Genomic DNA, 18274 nt, shown 5'->3' with positions numbered 1-18274 from the left:
TCATGTGAATGTTCTTACCCTTTTGGCCTTCCATTTCCTTCTCTCCAAACAACCACAGCTTGATGCTATTTTACAACAAACTTCTCAGCTCAGCCTGATTAGTGACACTGAAGAAAATTTTAATTAAATCCAAACACATCCACTGCTTGTGTAGAAACACCTGGGTGGCCCACCATGTAAAGGAAAAAAAATAGCTGGCAAGAGTATTGTTCTATTAATACATGATCAGGAACAAGTGAGGATTTGAATCTCCCTGTAGTACATGAAGAATTTGGGAAAGCCAGGAAGAAAGTGTGCAAAAGAACCCACTGGGAGCCAAACCACCCATTAAGCAACCTTCAGTAAATGCAGCGCAGTCTTGGCTGCTGTGGACAACCTTTTGTGAGCTAATCAGCATTCACATCTGCCCCATCCAATATGTGAAACAGAAATGACCCCAGGGAAGCTTACATTTCTGCTTTACAGCATAACCAAAAAAGTAATGTCAACAGTGTGCTCAATTAGATGTACACGACGTGAAGATGTTTACCAAAGGCCAGGGCATCTCATGGAGTAAATAAATAGCTTGTAAGTAGGGAGTCTGCATGTATCTCATTGTCTTGATTGGTTGCAGAGTCCGTTGGCTCCTGCCTGCTGCAGAGCTGTAGAATATAATCAGAACTGGTAGGGGTGGTAGTATTCCACTATGTTCAAAACTGAGTGTGGAGGGTGTGGGGATCAAAGATTGATAGTTATAGGCTTAGAATAACAGAAAGACAGATGGACAGAGAACCAGGAGTTTAAGGACAGAAGGACAGTTAAATAAAGAAAGGACCTGTGAATCCACCATGGGAAGGTCGCAGTAATTGTTGGAGTTTATTATCTAGCTAAAGGAAATTGTACCCTTTGCCACCCAGGAGCACTCAATAGTAAATATCAAGTTAAACTGCCAAAGTGAAACACTGTGACAAAGCATCTTTTTAGAGATGAGGGATGACAGTGAGATGGGGATGGGGTGGGGGTTAAAGCTTGTCCCCTGGGAGTAGGAGGGGCAGTATCACCATTTGGAGCTGTTGAAAGGAGCACAATGATGCCTAGTATCAGATTTGCCTGTTTGACAAATGGATCTCCTGCTGTGATCGTGGCAAGTCCAAGAGCTCTTATCTGTTGACAACATCATAGGATGGAGATAAATATTAAGCATCTTATTAAATGCATTGTAAACATGTAAGCAAATATATTTTTTAAACAACATAATAAATGACACAAAAAATACTTTGTATCAGGTTTTATAATATTGCTGCCCAAGTCACTGGACTGAAAACACAAAAAAAAGGAACAATGAATCACTGAAACATAACAAAAGACACCTAACTCAAAGGATGAACCAGTGCTGTGTTTACATATAACAGAAAACTCAGCAAAGAACCAATTTTATATTCTATCTTTATTTTACAAGATGGTATATTTGTAATTTTTTAAATCATTAAAATACAGGAGAAATTATTTGATGGACAAAAAACTAATCATTTGGAAACCAACAATCATATGATAATAATAAATGGAGGAGATTAGGAGAGGTAAAACAGCGAGCGCCAACAGCCATCTGTAAAACATGGTGGAGGCTCTGTCATGATTTGGGGCTGAGTTGGAGATCTAGTCAAAACTGACAAAGTACTGTCAGATTTTGATTCACCATGCAACACATCTGGAAAACAACTGATTGGCAATAACTTCATTTTCCAGCATGACAATGATTCCAAACTCAGTGCCAGTGCAGTAAAAAAATCATACCTGGACAGAAAAACACACAATGAAACACTGGCAGTCATGGACTGATACCCCAGTGCCGGGACCTCAACATCACTGAATCACTCTGGGATCATCTCGAAAGAAAATGGAAAAAAAGGAAGCCAACATCCAAAGAAGTGCTTTGAATATCCTTCAAGAAGCCTGAACAACTATTCCTGAAGACTGCTTCAGTAATTGGGTGCAGTTATCTCCCATTTTTCAACCAAAATATAAAGAATCAAGGGATGACTTAAGATTTTGCACAACACCATCTACTAAAGCCAGAGAGTTCCACCTTAGTGGTTTGTGAAGTACTATTTTGGGTCGAGATCGGGATGTGTCTGCATCCACCTGTGTATCAAATTTGCCACATCCCAAATAATACAAAATTTTAATCCTTAATAAAAAACTTTTATTTTCACAGGCTGTGCACAGCTGAAAGCAGAAATCTGAGATGGAAGCTGTTTGTTTTTTTTTTAAAACCATGGTTTGAGAAACTGCTGTTCTTTGGCACTTCTATGTTGGTTTTATCTTTTTACGCTCTAAAGGTTACAGCTTTGCTGTATAGTGGAGCTACCATATATACTGCCCACTCATCTGTGGCAATGTTGATTGAGCAACAAAGTAATGGCAGCCACATCTTAATGACTCCCCACTGCTGTTGATTCCAAAAGGACCTTGGTAAAATAAACTCCGGTAGTGTTTGTTTGCAGTCAGTGTTACATTCAGTGTCCAAAAGAGTGGAAACACAAAAACAGAGCGCTGTCACCACCTGCAAATTAATGACTCACAGCATTGACTGAAGCTGTCTTTTTGTGCATTTGGCAGATTTAGAAACGCTGCAAACATAAAGCTGGTTATTTGTGGGCTAAAAAGATGTATATAGTTTGTTTTTTTAAACAGCCTTGAAAATATAAGCGCATGAAGGGTTTTGTGAAAATTATAATTATGTAAAATAAAAGCAGCACAATGAAGTACACATTGTGTTTTTTTATGTTTAAGTTTAAGGAAGTGAAAAGAAACACACCCAGACACTAAGTGAGTGATTTAAGGAGGTGAGCATTGACAAATGACAAGTGTTTCTGCGTGTGACTACAAGATAACCCCTCACCACACACAGGCACGTATTTTCTTACCTAATAATTAACCAGTTTTGACACATCTGCCCACGAAGTCCGTATGGACCTCACCTTTTTACAAAAATCCAGCCTTTGAACTGAGAAACTGCTATCCTCGACTTACTCTCACCAATAAAACCACACACAAATCTTCAATCCAGGCCTTGTAAATCAGAGTGAGCGCTGATCAAAGCAGGCCTGTGAATCTTACATGACATATCCTGCATTCCTTGCTAAACACATTCACATGCTGCCCTCAAAAGCATAGCACTTGTTTGTTGAGCCTTTATTCATTTTGAGCGTTGTTTTTTTGTTTTGTTTTGTTTTTTCGGAGCTGGATTCATCTGACTACTCTCATGAGTTGCATCGCAAAACAGCACGAAGCTCGTTCGAGACATAAGCAGGAAGACTGGTGATTCATCTGTGAGTTTAAGACCCAGTGTGCATGTGTGTGTGTTTTTATTTTTAACTACTGCTTACTGAGGCATCAAGTATAACAGACAAAGTTAACAGACAAGTAAACAAAGCTTTTTTCAATTCGTTTCAAGCGGTTGAGGCATTTCCTCATTGATAGCGTACAATAAATCACAGACCTGAGTTCCCTGATGGAGGTGTATGTGAGATTGCAAATGTCGGCTGAAGTAGGATGGGTTGGACTACTAACACTCTAATGTATAATAAGTGTGAAAATGAATCCACCTACATAACCCTGGCACAAGTTGTAGTCAAGTGCATTCAAAGTGACCGAGTATCTCTTGGTTAAGATGCAGACTACCTGCGATTTTACGCTACATGCTCAAAGGAGCAACAACGTGCAGACATGATTCTCCTCAAACTACCTGGAGTTGACGCGGGAAAGCAGCTTAATTCTGTTTGAAAATCCGAGATACACTACATGGGAAAAAGTACTGAGCACCTCTTAATCATTCAGTTCAGCTGTTCTCAGGCCTATGGCCACAGGTGTATAAAATCAAGCACTTATCCACGTGACATTTGTGACTGACTTAGTTTGAGCACGGTACTGTAATGGGATGAAACTTCTTCAGTCTTGGATATTTCACGAGCAGCTGTAAGTGGTATTATTGCAATGTGGGAGTATTTAGTAACTACAGCAACTTACACACAATGTGACAGACCATGCAAAACTACATAGCAAGGTCACTGAGTGCTGAGGCACATAGCATGTAAAATTGGCCAACGCTATGCTAATTAAATAAGTGCAGTGTGGACTTGTTTGTTATTTAGGAAGGATTCATCATTATTTAGTACTCTAGTTTCATTCTGCAAGTGTTTATAGACGTTTGTCATAGATATTAGATTTATTTTATTCTAGCTCCCCTATCTTTGTGCATCTTACTGTTAAGTGACTCAATTGCTAGTTAGTTCCTGTTTTATTTTGGTAGTCATTCGTCTCCTGTGTCTTGTTTCCAGTTTTACTTCCTTTGTTATTGTCTTAATTCGTTTCAGCTGTGCCTTGTTATCTGCCTTGTTGTCCCTGATGTCCTCCTGTGTCTATTTTAAGCCTCATTTTGGCTTAATTGCTTATGGAGTCATACTGTGTCCCCATCTGCCCTTCCATGTGCTTTCCCTGTGTTTCAGTTTGGATTTATGGGCTTAGTTATTTGTTGCTTTGGTTTCTTGCTGCATTTTATTAATGAAAGTTATTCTTTGTTCATTGAGTCTAACTCAGTAGTCTGCGTTTCGATCCCTTTACAACCCAACATTAAGGTCAGCTAGAAATCTGTGTGCCGGAGCACTTGACATGGATTTCCATTGCAGCAGATGTATTGCGTAAGCGATCCAGTACTCACATAGGGTAATTCAGAACTAGAGATTTACTCTTGTTTCCACTTCCTCTTATGGCTTCAATTATCTTGCATACAATTAGTAACCCTCCAGTCTGTCTGCACAGCATACACTATACTGTCCACACTAAATAAAGAGAGGCTGCCTTCAGGAAATACACTGATATGCACTGATATATTTTTTTTGAAAACCGATTAATCTTTCACTGTTACAATTTCAAACATTTATCTAATTTAAATGTGTAAATTTGTAGGCCACTAACATGTTTCAAGTGGTTTTCCATGTTCGTTATTTCCTGTCCCCAGAGTCTACACTACAATTTATTCAGTGCTCTTGTACAGGGTGGGCCATTTATATGGAAACACCGTAATAACATGGGAATGGTTGGTGATATTAAAGTCCTGTTTGTGGCACATTAGTATATGTGAGAGGGCAAACTCCTCAAGATGGGTGGTGACCATGGTGGCCATTTAGAAGTCGGCCATCTTGGATACAACTTTTGTGTTTTCAATAGGAAGAGGGCCATGTGACACACACATCAAACTTATTGGTAATGTCACAAGCAAAACAATGGTGTGCTTGGTTTCAACGTAACTTTATTCTTTCATGGGTTATTTGCAAGTTTCTGACCACTTATAAAATGTGTTCAATGTGGTGCCCATTGTGTTGGATTGTCAATGCAACGCTCTTCTCCCACTCTTCACACACTGATAGCAACACCGCAGGAGAAATGCCAGCACAGGCATCCAGTATCTGTAGTTTCAGGTGCTGCCCATCTCGTATCTTCACACCATAGACAATTGCCTTCAGATGACCCCAAAGATAAAAGTCTAAGGGGGTCAGATCGAGAGACCTTGGGGGCCATTCAACTGGCCCACGACGACCAATCCACATTCCAGGAAACTGTTCATCTAGGAATACTCGGACCTGGCACCCATAATGTGGTGGTGCACCATCTTGCTGGAAAAACTCAGGGAACGTGCCAGCTTCAGTGCATAGAGAGGGAAACACATCATCATGTAGCAATTTCAAATATCCAGTGGCCTTGATGTTTCCATTGATGAAGAATGGACCCACTATCGTTGTACCCCATATACCGCACCAAACCATCACTTTTGTTGTTCCAACAGTCTTGGAGGGATCCATCCAATGTGGGTTAGTGTCAGACCAATAGCGGTGGGGGTTTTTTTTGTTAACTTCACCATTCACGTTAAAGTTTGCCTCATCACTGAACAAAATCTTGTGCGTGAACTGTGGGTCCTGTTCCAATTTTTGTTTTGCCCATTCTGCAAATTCTGTGCGCCGATCTGGGTCATCCTCGTTGAGATGCTGCAGTAGCTGGAGTTTGTAAGGGTGCCATTTGTGAGTAGCTAATATCCACCGAAGGGATGTTTGACTAATGCCACTCTCCAGTGACATGCGGCGAGTGCTACGCTGTGGGCTCTTGCTGAATGAAGCTAGGACAGCCACTGATGTTTCTTCATTAGTGACAGTTTTCTTGCGTCCACATTTTGGCAAATCCAACACTGAACCAGTTTCACGAAACTTAGCAAGCAGTTTGCTGACTGTAGCATGGGAGATGGGTGGACTCGCAGGGTGTCTTGCATTGAAATCTGCTGCAATGACCCGGTTACTGCATTCACCAGATATCAACACAATTTCGATCCGCTCCTCACATCTTAACCTCTTCAACATGTCAATGGTTGTGAACAAAGAGAAACTTGTAAATAACTCATGAAAGAATAAAGTTACGTTGAAACCAAGCACACCATTGTTTTGCTTGTGACATTACCAATAAGTTTGATGTGTCACATGGCCCTCTTCCTATTGAAAAAACAAAAAAACACAAAAGTTGTATCCAAGATGGCCGACTTCTAAATGGCCACCATGGTCACCACCCATCTTGAGGAGTTTGCCCCCTCACATATACTAATGTGCCACAAACAGGACTTTAATATCAACAACCATTCCCATTTTATTACGGTGTATCCATATAAATGGCCCACCCTGTAGACTTAAAATGCTGATGTGTCTTTACTACCATTTCACTGTTTGAAGAGTTCTGCAGTGATGGACAGGCAGAGAGAGAAACCTGTAATATTGCATAAAGCATACCAATATTTCTATTAAGATAACTACTTAGCTTTTAAAATGAAACTAGTATGTCACTGGTTATAGACACTGGTTGACAATAGACTTAATCAACTTAGAGTTTCTACTGATAATGCGTCTTCACTCACGCATACACACACACAGGTCTCACACTGGCCTACATCACACATGACTTTCTGCAAGTGTCAAGTCTCAGCTGGTTGCAATACTTAGGCCAGCATATGAGGTAAAGGCAGTGTAATAGCATGGGCATGTTACACTGAGGAATGCAAAAGAGTTGGATTGTGCTGTGCAGTACAGATGGAGGGTGACCTGAAACACAGTGCAACAGCAACTGTACTGAGAATGCCTTTCACTTACGGAAAGAACAAGACAAACAAGAAACAGCTGAAAACAGCTGCAATGAAGGCCTGCAAAGATGAAACAGGATGAAACCCATTCTTTAATGCCCATGAGTTGGACACATCAAACCATGCAAGGACCATGCAAAGAATGCTTGTACATTTTCTTTAACACTATATTATGAGATTCTATGTTTCAAACACTTAAAACCTCATTGTGTTTTACTTACAGTGGGAGCTTTTTGATGTTCTATGTTTCATGCAAAATTTAGTCACGTAACTATTTATACATATAACTATTTGTGAAAGCATTTCAATCAGCATATTAGAAAAATGAGCACCTTATCATTTTTTCACAGCCCATGACGAAAAACAAATTATATGCACACACACACACACACACACACACACACACACAATATGGGCTGGGGTCGTTGCTAGATTTGTGTTAGCATGCAGTCTGCAAGATGCTTGCAAAGGACCAATGTTGCATTAGCAGTTGTCTCTGTCCTTGACGCACTTTGCCGTCACGCTCTTTTCATTTTGCACAATTTAAGTATCACCACTAGACAAATCCACCATTTTCCTCCTTCCATCACACAAATGGAAATCAGCTCGTTATATCTTTCAAATGATTATCTGATCCATTAGTTATTTTTGGTATCAGAGTATCAAAGGGGTTTTTTTTGACACTAGAAAAAAAACAAACATGTTCTAAGAGTTTTATTATTGAAAGGTACTGTAAGGATCTGATCTGGTGACATCACTAGATAAGAGGCTGATAAAAGAAATTATATATAAATATCATAGGTGTTTTAGACTTATGATGTTTATATATGTCAGCACTTGTTTTGAATGGTTCAGGATTACGTAAAACAGTAGATAGTATGTTAAATTATCTGTTGTTGTCTTTTTGAAAGAAATGCCAATTTAACACCATGTCTGACATGCAGTAAATCACCTCTCTAGTAAACATGACCTTAGTGTGATAAGAACGATGGCAGGTTTTTTGCTTGTTAGGTTAAAAAAAAAAATCTTTGTTGTGACATGAAATTGCAACCCAAAGGAGTCATGCACATGTTGGGCTTGAAAACAACAGCTGGCGAGCTAGTGCAGGTGGTCTAACATTGTATCTAAATCAAGCTTTTTTTGTATTTGCTGAATCTATCCATATATTTTTCAAGGTTCCAAATTAAAGAACTATGAATACTTATTTAATTTGACTATATTATACATGCTGTTTCCTAAAAGTAAAATCAATGTGTATACCAGCAACTAATTTCCTTGAGGATTCTCATAAATTTTAACACCATGAAGTCTGGCTGAGGCAAAGCTTGAGGAAGCCAAAACAGATGTTTTAAGATTTAAAAAGTGAGAAAAGAGCCATGACCCCAAAGTGTGTTGGAAATCAGCCTCAAACAGGTGTAAATGGGTTTATTATGATGATGAAAATGCTGTTAAGAGATGCATGGTATGTATTAGAAACAAATTCCTTTCATCTGTGCTAAGGTGCTGCCGAATATACAGCACAGAGCATCTACAGTTACACAACTAATGACCTGTAATGCAACTATTAGTGGATAAACAACATGAAAATACAGGTGAATACACATGAACGACAAGATACACATATACTGTACCATGGTAAATGCACATAAGGTTAAACACATTTTTAATGCATATAGATATCACCCACTGCTCATAATATCTGTAGGCTGTTATGCAGATGTGAAGCCTTGGAAAGCAGAAATACTTCAAGCACATGGTGTCTGATTCATAACTCGAGCATGAAGTAATTGGATCTAATATTTGAATGCTGTGCTTAATGTCCTGATGAAGAGTCCATCAGAAGACATTATTTTCCCTTGATTTGAACTATGATTTTGCTCCACTGTATGAAAATCTGAACCAGAAAGTATAAAAACAGGAATCAGTAAATACAAATGCTGAAGGTTTGGGACGTTAGCCAGCAATCCAACCTGTCAATGACTGGAGATGCCTCTTTTTTATCTTCTATAGCTGACTGTAATTTATTTTTATAGCATGAACTCACAGCATAACTCATCTTTAGTACTTTAATCCGACAATGTTATACTTGGGATTCTCTTCGCTTAAGTGTTTGGTGATCATAGAAAGGAAAAAAACAGAAACGTTTTATTGTAAGAAACCTCCAGAGGTAGGCTGGCAGAGAGCGGTCATCTGCAAAACAAAAGCAGAGAGAAGTAAAATGAGCAGCGATAAACCACAAACAGACAACAAGTAGACAACAAGTATTCCCGGATACACACAGGTGGCACATAAAAATGTAAAGACATATTAAAAGCTTTCAGCTTTGAAGTTGGGTAATAAAAATGTCAATGATGACAACAAAATTAAGTCAGATCAGGTTGAGATTTAGTCATAAAAGAGGTCTGGCAATTAGCGCTTTAATGTGAAAGTTTTCCAAACAACATGAGACAAATAACACAGCTTCAAAGATGTTAAATTGTCTGTGACCAAATTCCAAAATTATTTGGTAAGTGTGGAGATTTATGAGAAGACATGTCAAACACATGGACTCACGTACACAAACTATCAAAAGGGCCGTGGCGGCCAGCAGCCAAGAGTATATACGCACACATTGGTCTCGGATTAACTGACATTTAACCTGAAATGTCACAATTGTAAAGCAATGCTTATGTATTGTAGAGCTGAGAGTGTTTCTCCCATGTGTTTTCCTTATTATTATCTATCTGTCTATTTGTCATGATTTTGTAATGTCAGAATTATTTTGGAAACCTGATGCATAACTGACAATGAGATGTGGGAATATTCACACACTGAGAACGGAGGAGATTATAGTTCAGGTGGAAACATCTTGTATCATTTTGTTTTATTTATGTGTTTATTTTTTGCATTTTTTTTTTAATTCTCCTGTTTTTTGTCAGACTGGTTTTTAAAAGAACAATTTTTCTCTTTAAAACATTTGAATGAAACATGTAAATCTAACAACGTTTTTTAAATATGAAAGGAAAAAGCAGTGAGACTAAAGTGGTGACTGTATATCAAATCTGCCAGTAAATAACTTAAAAGGATATATTCTTTTAAATTCATAAAAGACAGAAAAGCTCCGAGAGAGAGGAGCGAAAGGTGTGCAGTAAAACACTTATAGGTATTTCAGTTCTTTTTAACATTGTTGGAAAGTTCTTGTCAGCGATTTTAAAATGCTGAGAATCTGAAGCACATACACAGGTTAATGTGAATATACTGTTGTGGATGAAAAGCAGCCATAATTTGACTTGTCTTGACACAGATTCTATTTACAACACGTTGTATAGTGCCTCCCTGGCTCATTGGGCTGCTGTTACATGCACTGTGGTATTTCCATTAAGGACCAATGCAACTGTTTAATAACAGCACAGATATAGAGAGCTGACAAAAAGCAGCGGTTGAACAGGCAGGGGGCCCAGAGTTGGCAGGGACATTTCATCTGTTTGAATAACCTATGATGTAAAAAATATTCTTTTCTTGGACCATACACTGTTGCACAAGAAAGTCATGGAAAATAATAAATGTGAACCTTGCTATTATGTCAAAATAGAAATTTTGCCAGTTCAAACGATCGCTTCAGTGGCCACAGACTGCAGATTTAAGAAGATAAGAACACAATAATCAGCCTCCAGGCTTAGATATTACAATACGTCTGATTTAGTGCTGGCTGTGTGCACACATGGCTGTATGTGTGCATTCGTAGCAGTCCTTAGTATCCACTCTCTTAAAAAAAATAGCAGGTCATGACCCAAAACACAGTGTGAGCTTTAAGGGAATCCAGTTATCCATGCTAGAAATAACTACAAAGTAACTATCCTAATTTGCTCAAGTACTGTGAGTGTCATATCACCAAAAAGTAAATGCATTTCATCGTAACTCAACATTTCATGACCTGTCATATTTATCTTGTGGCCTTTCTGGAGCAGTAGCAAATGTTAAGTTGGCAACCAGTGGACTAAACTAACCAACTGCATAAAGTAGTGAAAACTTACCCCACCACCACCTCCACCTACAACAGTAAATTATCTTCACACCACTACTGACATAAATAAAATGAATGTGAGTGATACATCCCAGAAGGACAACATTATTTCAGAAAAAGTAACGACTTTCCTACTTTAAGTGCACTAATGTAACACTTTCTGCTCAGATTATTGCGCTTTTACTCAACTAAAGGATCACAGTTTTTCTTCCACCACTGGAATACAGATGTGGCTATCTCATTAACGCAACCTGTACCACCACCGCTTTTGCATTCAGATGGAGTGTGTCTAAAATGTATTTTACTGCATATGCTGCCTACTATTCCCTGCATACTATTAAAGCTTTAATCAACTTCTAATTGCAGGATTTAAGTTAATTCCTTAACTTCTGGTCTCGTGCAGACTGGAATAAAAGAGAACTCACAATAAGACCCAGTGACACAAAGGGTTTTTTAGTGGTTCAACCTGGTTTTCTGGGAATTTTTCCCTTAGCTGACAACCTATTTGTTTTCATGGTGAGGATATGCAAATGATAAAAGACCAAGACAGAGACAGAAGAGACAAATAAAAATCACTGGAGCATCGTCATTTTTTTTTCAGCTCCATGTAAGTGTGATGCAGAAGGCTGTGTGATCAAGTCATGAGGTCTGCTTGCTTGAGAAGACTTTATTTCTCTGCCACAGAGAATGATATGAGCCATACCAACCCAAATTACATTTGTGATTTACATGGTGCAAACACGGGCACAAAATCAAAGCCTTCCACTGAATCATTTAGCATATTTTTTCTAGCTGCCAACCTTATGGGTAGTCAAACCTGTCTGCGTAAACGCCTTCATTTGTAATTTTTGCTGACACACACTGGAAAGTGCAGACCCAGTGACAGTCACTCTCTCATTAGCAGGTTTTTGGAGACTCCAGAGCCTGTGGGTGGCCTGGAACTGGAGAAAAGAGCTTTCGTTTTGCATCTACCTCTTCTTTCCATGGAGATTTGAAGTCTCAAGTCACCCTGAATTTACCCTTTCCAGCGTCTGTAGAGATTTTCTTTGCTGTTTATATTTTCAAAAAATGTATCCAGTATTTCAGCAAACAGAAACCTTATCCAAACAAAGGCAAAGGTAGGGCTGAGTTATTACATTCCATCAAAAGCACATGTGGAAAAAAAGGGACTGGACACTCGCTATATTGAAAGCACAAACTTTGGAAAGGGCGATGCACAGGGTTGGTGCTGAATACGCTGCTGCTTTTTACTTTCAAGAAATGTGAGAAAATGAGTTGCGGTGTGTGTTACCATCTTAAATTGAAAAATGTAGTCAAATATCCATAAAAATGGGCACATATTATGGAAAGGTTTTTAGTTTTTTTAAGCTAAAGTTTAAATAATTTTTATTGTTATTATAAGAATAATACTGAAAGTTATAACAGCAGAAGAAGACAGCAAGAATACCTTTGAGATTCTACACTTTTTTTTTACTTCAAAAAAATATGCATAGTGAACATCTGGTTAACACATTTACATAACTGGTCACTCCCAAATGTTTCCACAGCTAATGACTGAGGGAAAAACTGTACATGACTGAATATTATTTATTAATTTTCAAAGAAGACTAATAAAGTTCAGCAGCTAATTTACAATTACGCACACGGACCAGATGTTTATGAATTTTTACTGAATAAATATGAGAAGAAGCGTTTATCTTGGATTGAGGACTGCATTTTAGTGTAAGTGGATACTGACAGTAGTACTGGGAAATTTACTGCACAACACTTGTAAATCACAAATAATATTGTAGTTGATATATTGCAGCACAACTTTCATAGGGCCACGTGAACCTAACATCTGGTTCAAACTGTCTGTAACAACTTGAACAAAACCCTCCAACTAGTTTGCATGGGATTATTGTTAAGACAGTTTTCAACACCTCTGACATCAGGCTTTTTAACATTTTTGTAAGTCATTTTGAAAAATGAAAAAAGTCCCCTGGCTAGTAAGTAGAAGTGCATTTTAGACTTAATGAGGCATACGGAAAAGAACAATAGCTCCAAAATGATGCTGCTGCATTTGAAGTTTTGCAAAGTCTACATCTCCTGTTAGAGATGATGGAAAAAACATGTTGCTTGGGAACGGTCAAAAAGGATTGTACAATTATGTTCTCGAAATTGTGAGTATTGTTTCAAAGTAGCCTCTTAAAGAGCTTTCATCACGTTGGCACTTTGAAGTGGTAAAAACAGTGATCGCATCTAGAAATGTCAGTATTATTTCCTATATCTCTTTTTAACCCTTGTGTACACAGAACATGCTATAAAGATGTTGGCTTGATGTAATCAAACATATGCTGCGCATTTTTACTGTATTTCTTTGAGCATATCAAAGACTTTTGTCTAGAGTTAACATCTGCAAAGCATCAGCCTATAATGGCTTTTAAGAAGTCTTATTTGTACTTCTGAAAAAAGCACAGTGGTGCTTGTACAGGACAGGTTTTACTCATAAAAGACAACTGTAGTCACTTTCATAGCACGTTCACAGAAAGTCTTCCTAACACGCTATCCCATCATGTCAGAAAGTAAGTACACCCTGTGATACAATAGTTTTTAGAACCACCTTTAACTTCAATAACTAGTTTATCAGTCTTTCAGTTTGTTATGGAGGAATTTTGACCAATTCTTCATTTTATAACATTGCTTCACTTCACTGAGGTTTGTGGGCATTTATTTATTCATTCATTTCACTCAGACTGTGGTTTTGACTTTGACCAGGTCATTGCAACACCTTGATTCTTTGTTTTTCAGCCATTCTGTTGTAGATTTGCTGCTGTGATTTGGATCACTGTTGCACAGCCTTAATTCAACCAAGCTTTAGATATCAAATGGCCTCACATTTGACTCTAGAAACCTTTTGAATACAGAAGAGCTCATGATCAAGACAATGACTGCAAGGTGCCCAGATCTTGTGGCTACAAAACAAGCCCAAATTATGACCTCTCCACCACAATGGTTGACAGTTGGTATAAGGTGTTTGTGCTGATATGCTTTGTTTTGCTTTCACCAAACATGGCGCTGTGCATTATGGTCAAACATCTCAACTTTGGTTTTGTTCGCCCACAGGATATTGTTCCAGAAGTCTTGTGGTTTGGTCAGAAGCAACTATTGCAAACTAAAGTTGTTCTGCTACATTACTTTTAGGGAGAAGAGAATTCTTGCCGGCAACCCATTCCAGATCTTTTTATTGTTTTTAACGGATGGATGTATAGATGGTATTGAATAGGTCTGACCTTTCAATTTATTTACATACAATTCAAGTGTATTTATATAGCACCAGATCACAAAGACAGTCATCTTAAATCCCTTTGTAAGGTTAAAAAAACAAAAACAAAAAAACCCTAAAATAATACAGAGAAACCCCCAACAATCAAAAGACCCGCTTTGAGCAAACACTGGGGGACAGTGGGAAGGAAAAACTTCCTTTTAACAGGATGAAACCTCTGGCAGAACCAAGGCTCAAGGAGAGGCAGCTGCCATCTGCTGTGACCTGTTGGGGGTGAAGGGAGGAAGACAGGACAAAGACATGCCGAGGAAGACAGCCAGAAATTAATAATAACTATTGATTAAACCAAGTGGTGTATAAAACATACAGAGTGAAAACAGGTAAAGGAAGAAGAAATACTCTGTGCATCATGGCAAACCCCCAGCAGCCTAGACCTAATGCAGTATAATTAGGGGACTGTTTAGTTAGGGGCCAATCCAGCTCCTAACTATATGCTTTCTCAAAAAGGAAAGTGTTAAGACTAATCTTGAAAATAGAGAGGGTGTCTGTCTCACAAATCCAAACTGTCAGTACGCAGCATTTAGGACAAAGTGATAATAGTCCAGCTTATAAGTAATAAATGTGTGAACCAGTTTTTCAGAGTTACTTTGAGACAGGATATTTCTCATTTTAGAGATGTTGTGCAAATGCAAGAAAGCAGTCCTACATATTCTTTTTAACTTGTATCCTGGTCAAGAAAGACTCCAAGATTCCCTACAGTGTTCGTGTGGGGAATCTGGTAATGCCATTTAAAGTAAGTATCTGGTTGGACATCACATTTCTAAGATTTTAGGGTCAAATACATCTTCAGTTTCATCTAAATTTTTAAGCCAGAAATTAGAGGTCATCCAGGTTTTTATGTCTTTAAGACATTCCTGCTGTTTAACTAATTGATGAGTGTCGTCTGGCTTCATTGATAGATGCGACTAGGTATGGTCTGCATAGCAGTAAAATGCTATGCTATGTTTTTGAAAGTTAATGCCCAAGGGAAGCATGTGTAATGTAAACAGATTTGGTCCTAGTATGGAACCCTGTGGAACTCCATAAGTACCTTAGTGTATGAAGACGACTCTCCATTTACATGAACAAACTGGAGTCTGTTAGATATCATTTAAACTACTGGAGCGCAGCACCTTTAATTCCTGGAGTATGCTCTAAGAATTAAAGCTACTTCTCATCAGCTGGGATTTCCTCTCCTAAGAAAGCCATGACATTGTATTTGCTGTTCTGAATGCTACAAGCTAGCAAAATGCCAAAACATATGAATTCATAGAGGTGTCCAAACTTGCTGATGATCAATTAATAAAGATCAATTAATAAAGTACATTTGATTATCAGCTGTCGTTATTTTTTGTTTCTTTGTTTTTAAGATGACTGCAAGTCCTGTGAAAACTTTCTTTTTCAGATAACTGTAAATAAACTTTTTTCATATTGAAAATATTTTTAAAGCCTTAAATATAGTCTTCTAATTCAATTAAAACGTTGTAAAGAAATATATCATCTTACTGTAAAGCTGTAACAGTTTAGCAAGAAATTTCTGCAACTGTGTTTTGGTTATGTTCTAGTTTTGCACCAATAAATAATTTTCCTTTTTTAATTTCCTAGATTAGTTTTTATTTTCGGTATATCTTGGTAGTCACTATTAAATTGATAAGACTTAAAACTTATTTTTTTTGTTTGCATTTGTAATAGGTTGGTTTCAAATTATATAAGAGGTGACGACATGCCAAAACTCACCCCATCCAAAGATTGCTATCAGTGTAACAAAGCAAACATTTCAAAGGTTTATGCATGAAGATATTTGAAAGACCATTTATTTAACACACATATAACTTTGCTTTTATTTATAACAAATAAAATAATGTCCACACCTTTAATATCTAAAGTAAGATTTTCAGGGGCAAAGCCTGAATAAATTTGAGGGTCATGTCAGGAAGTGCATTCAGCATCTTTGCCAGATCAAATATCCGTTGGCTGTCCCAACCCCTCAGGGAAAGGGTTTTTTTTTTAGCTATCAAAATGCATTATACGGTGTTTAATTTCCTGTTGTCATTGTAAGAATTCAGCATAAGAAGCAACACGATAAGCAAAAACAAGGCCCGTGTACTAGGAATACAAAATACATTCTTTTATTAATTCATCTTTGTAAATACATGAAACAGATCAATGCAGTGAATTCACAGAAACATCATTTCGTTGGATGCAAATCTTGAAACCATTTACACACAATTTACACAACACATTTTGGATTTTGATGCTCCCTATTTTAGGAACCATCCTTTTGATGCATTCAGTTTGTGATATCAGTCCATGCTATCTAAGCCTTTACCCCTTATCTACACCCACAACTTTAATCGATTTCAGTCTATCCAACTGTGCTTGTTTCTTCTGACATTACTCTTCTCACCTAGATCATTTTGCTATAACTTTTAGGATTCCTTTGTTATTATATGTACATGATATACATTGGTTCTTAAATACATTTGCTTTGCTTCCAGTCTATTTACAATATTAGAGCTTATTGGTATTTTAATGGTTACAAAATATATGTACTTGATGCTCTAAAAAATGTCTTAAAGCGAAAGGAGGCAAATGTTATATTGATTTGTAGGTAATGAGTGGTTATTTAAAGCACTGACACCAGGGGAGAAAAAGCATTGCTTCACATCCATTACACCATAAAACTCAATATTTCATCAAAAGAAAGTATCCAGTCGTATTTTAAAAGCAGAAAACTAAAGAGGGCTGTGTGCCATCAACAAGCCATTCGTTTTAACTGCAGTTCTCTTTAAAAACATCAGATTTGTGGAGCATTTTGCTTTCTAAAGGGAAAAATTGCGATTCCAACATATCCCTGAATCCCGTTTGTATGATTTGAAAAGCAGAACCATTCCGGTATTGAAACCACCAAGTCTGCAGCAAAGGACTACCTCAGTGCAAACAGTTTTAACCCGCACAGTTGTATCACAATAGATTACAGCTGTATCCTACATCAAACAAGATTCTCACAATGAATACAATACTTTATCTCTCTTCTTGTGGCTAAAAATAGGGTGACAAGCGAATGCCCCAGACGAAACTCATCATTCCAAAGCAAATGTTCTTTCTGTCTTTGGTGTAAGAGGCACACACACACATCAGGGAATGTATATTTGTTCTTTGGACATTGTTGCTGGTTGTAAATGCTTTGCGTAGCAAAAGCTGGGTTCGATCTTAAAATAAGTACTAAAGTTGGCAAACAGACAGTATAACATGCCAAAATTCTGATCCTATGAGTGTCACATGCGACATTATTTAAAGCTAACTGACTTCAGAGTTTGGTAGAGCATGTACTATTCAGTAAAAATATGGCTTTTGTGTTAATAGTCCTTCGGCTTCGAATATCATAAGCTGGAGGTTTAAGGAAAGACTGCTATGACTGTTGCTGCTATCTACAAAAAGTCCACACCTATCACAGCATCAGCTGACAAACTCTGCGGTTCCCTGATATTCACAAGAATGTGTAAAATGTTGGTTTTTCTTTGGGGGGGGATAGCATCCTATAAGCTCACTAATCTCTCAAAACCGTGAGTGTGTTTGTGTGTGTTTGTGTGTGTGCGTGTGTGTGAGGGTGCGTGGTTGTTATGTGGGGTGCAGGGATGGACCACTCACAGAGAACACATTAAAGCATTCCCATTTGCCCTCCGTTTGCAGAATAGCGAGCCTGAAGCCGCATCTGTTCTGTCTCTTGTCAGTCTCTGTCTTTTCCTTCTTTTCAGTACCGCCACAACCCATCCTTAAAAAAAAATAATCCCCTCACACATGGAGACGG

Source organism: Diplotaxodon limnothrissa, linkage group LG6 (assembly GCF_057381915.1).
Source record: "Diplotaxodon limnothrissa isolate DT_005_m linkage group LG6, D_limnothrissa_male_GT1.1, whole genome shotgun sequence".
Classification (NCBI taxonomy): Eukaryota; Metazoa; Chordata; class Actinopteri; order Cichliformes; family Cichlidae; genus Diplotaxodon; species Diplotaxodon limnothrissa.
This window is presented reverse-complemented; position numbering follows the sequence as displayed.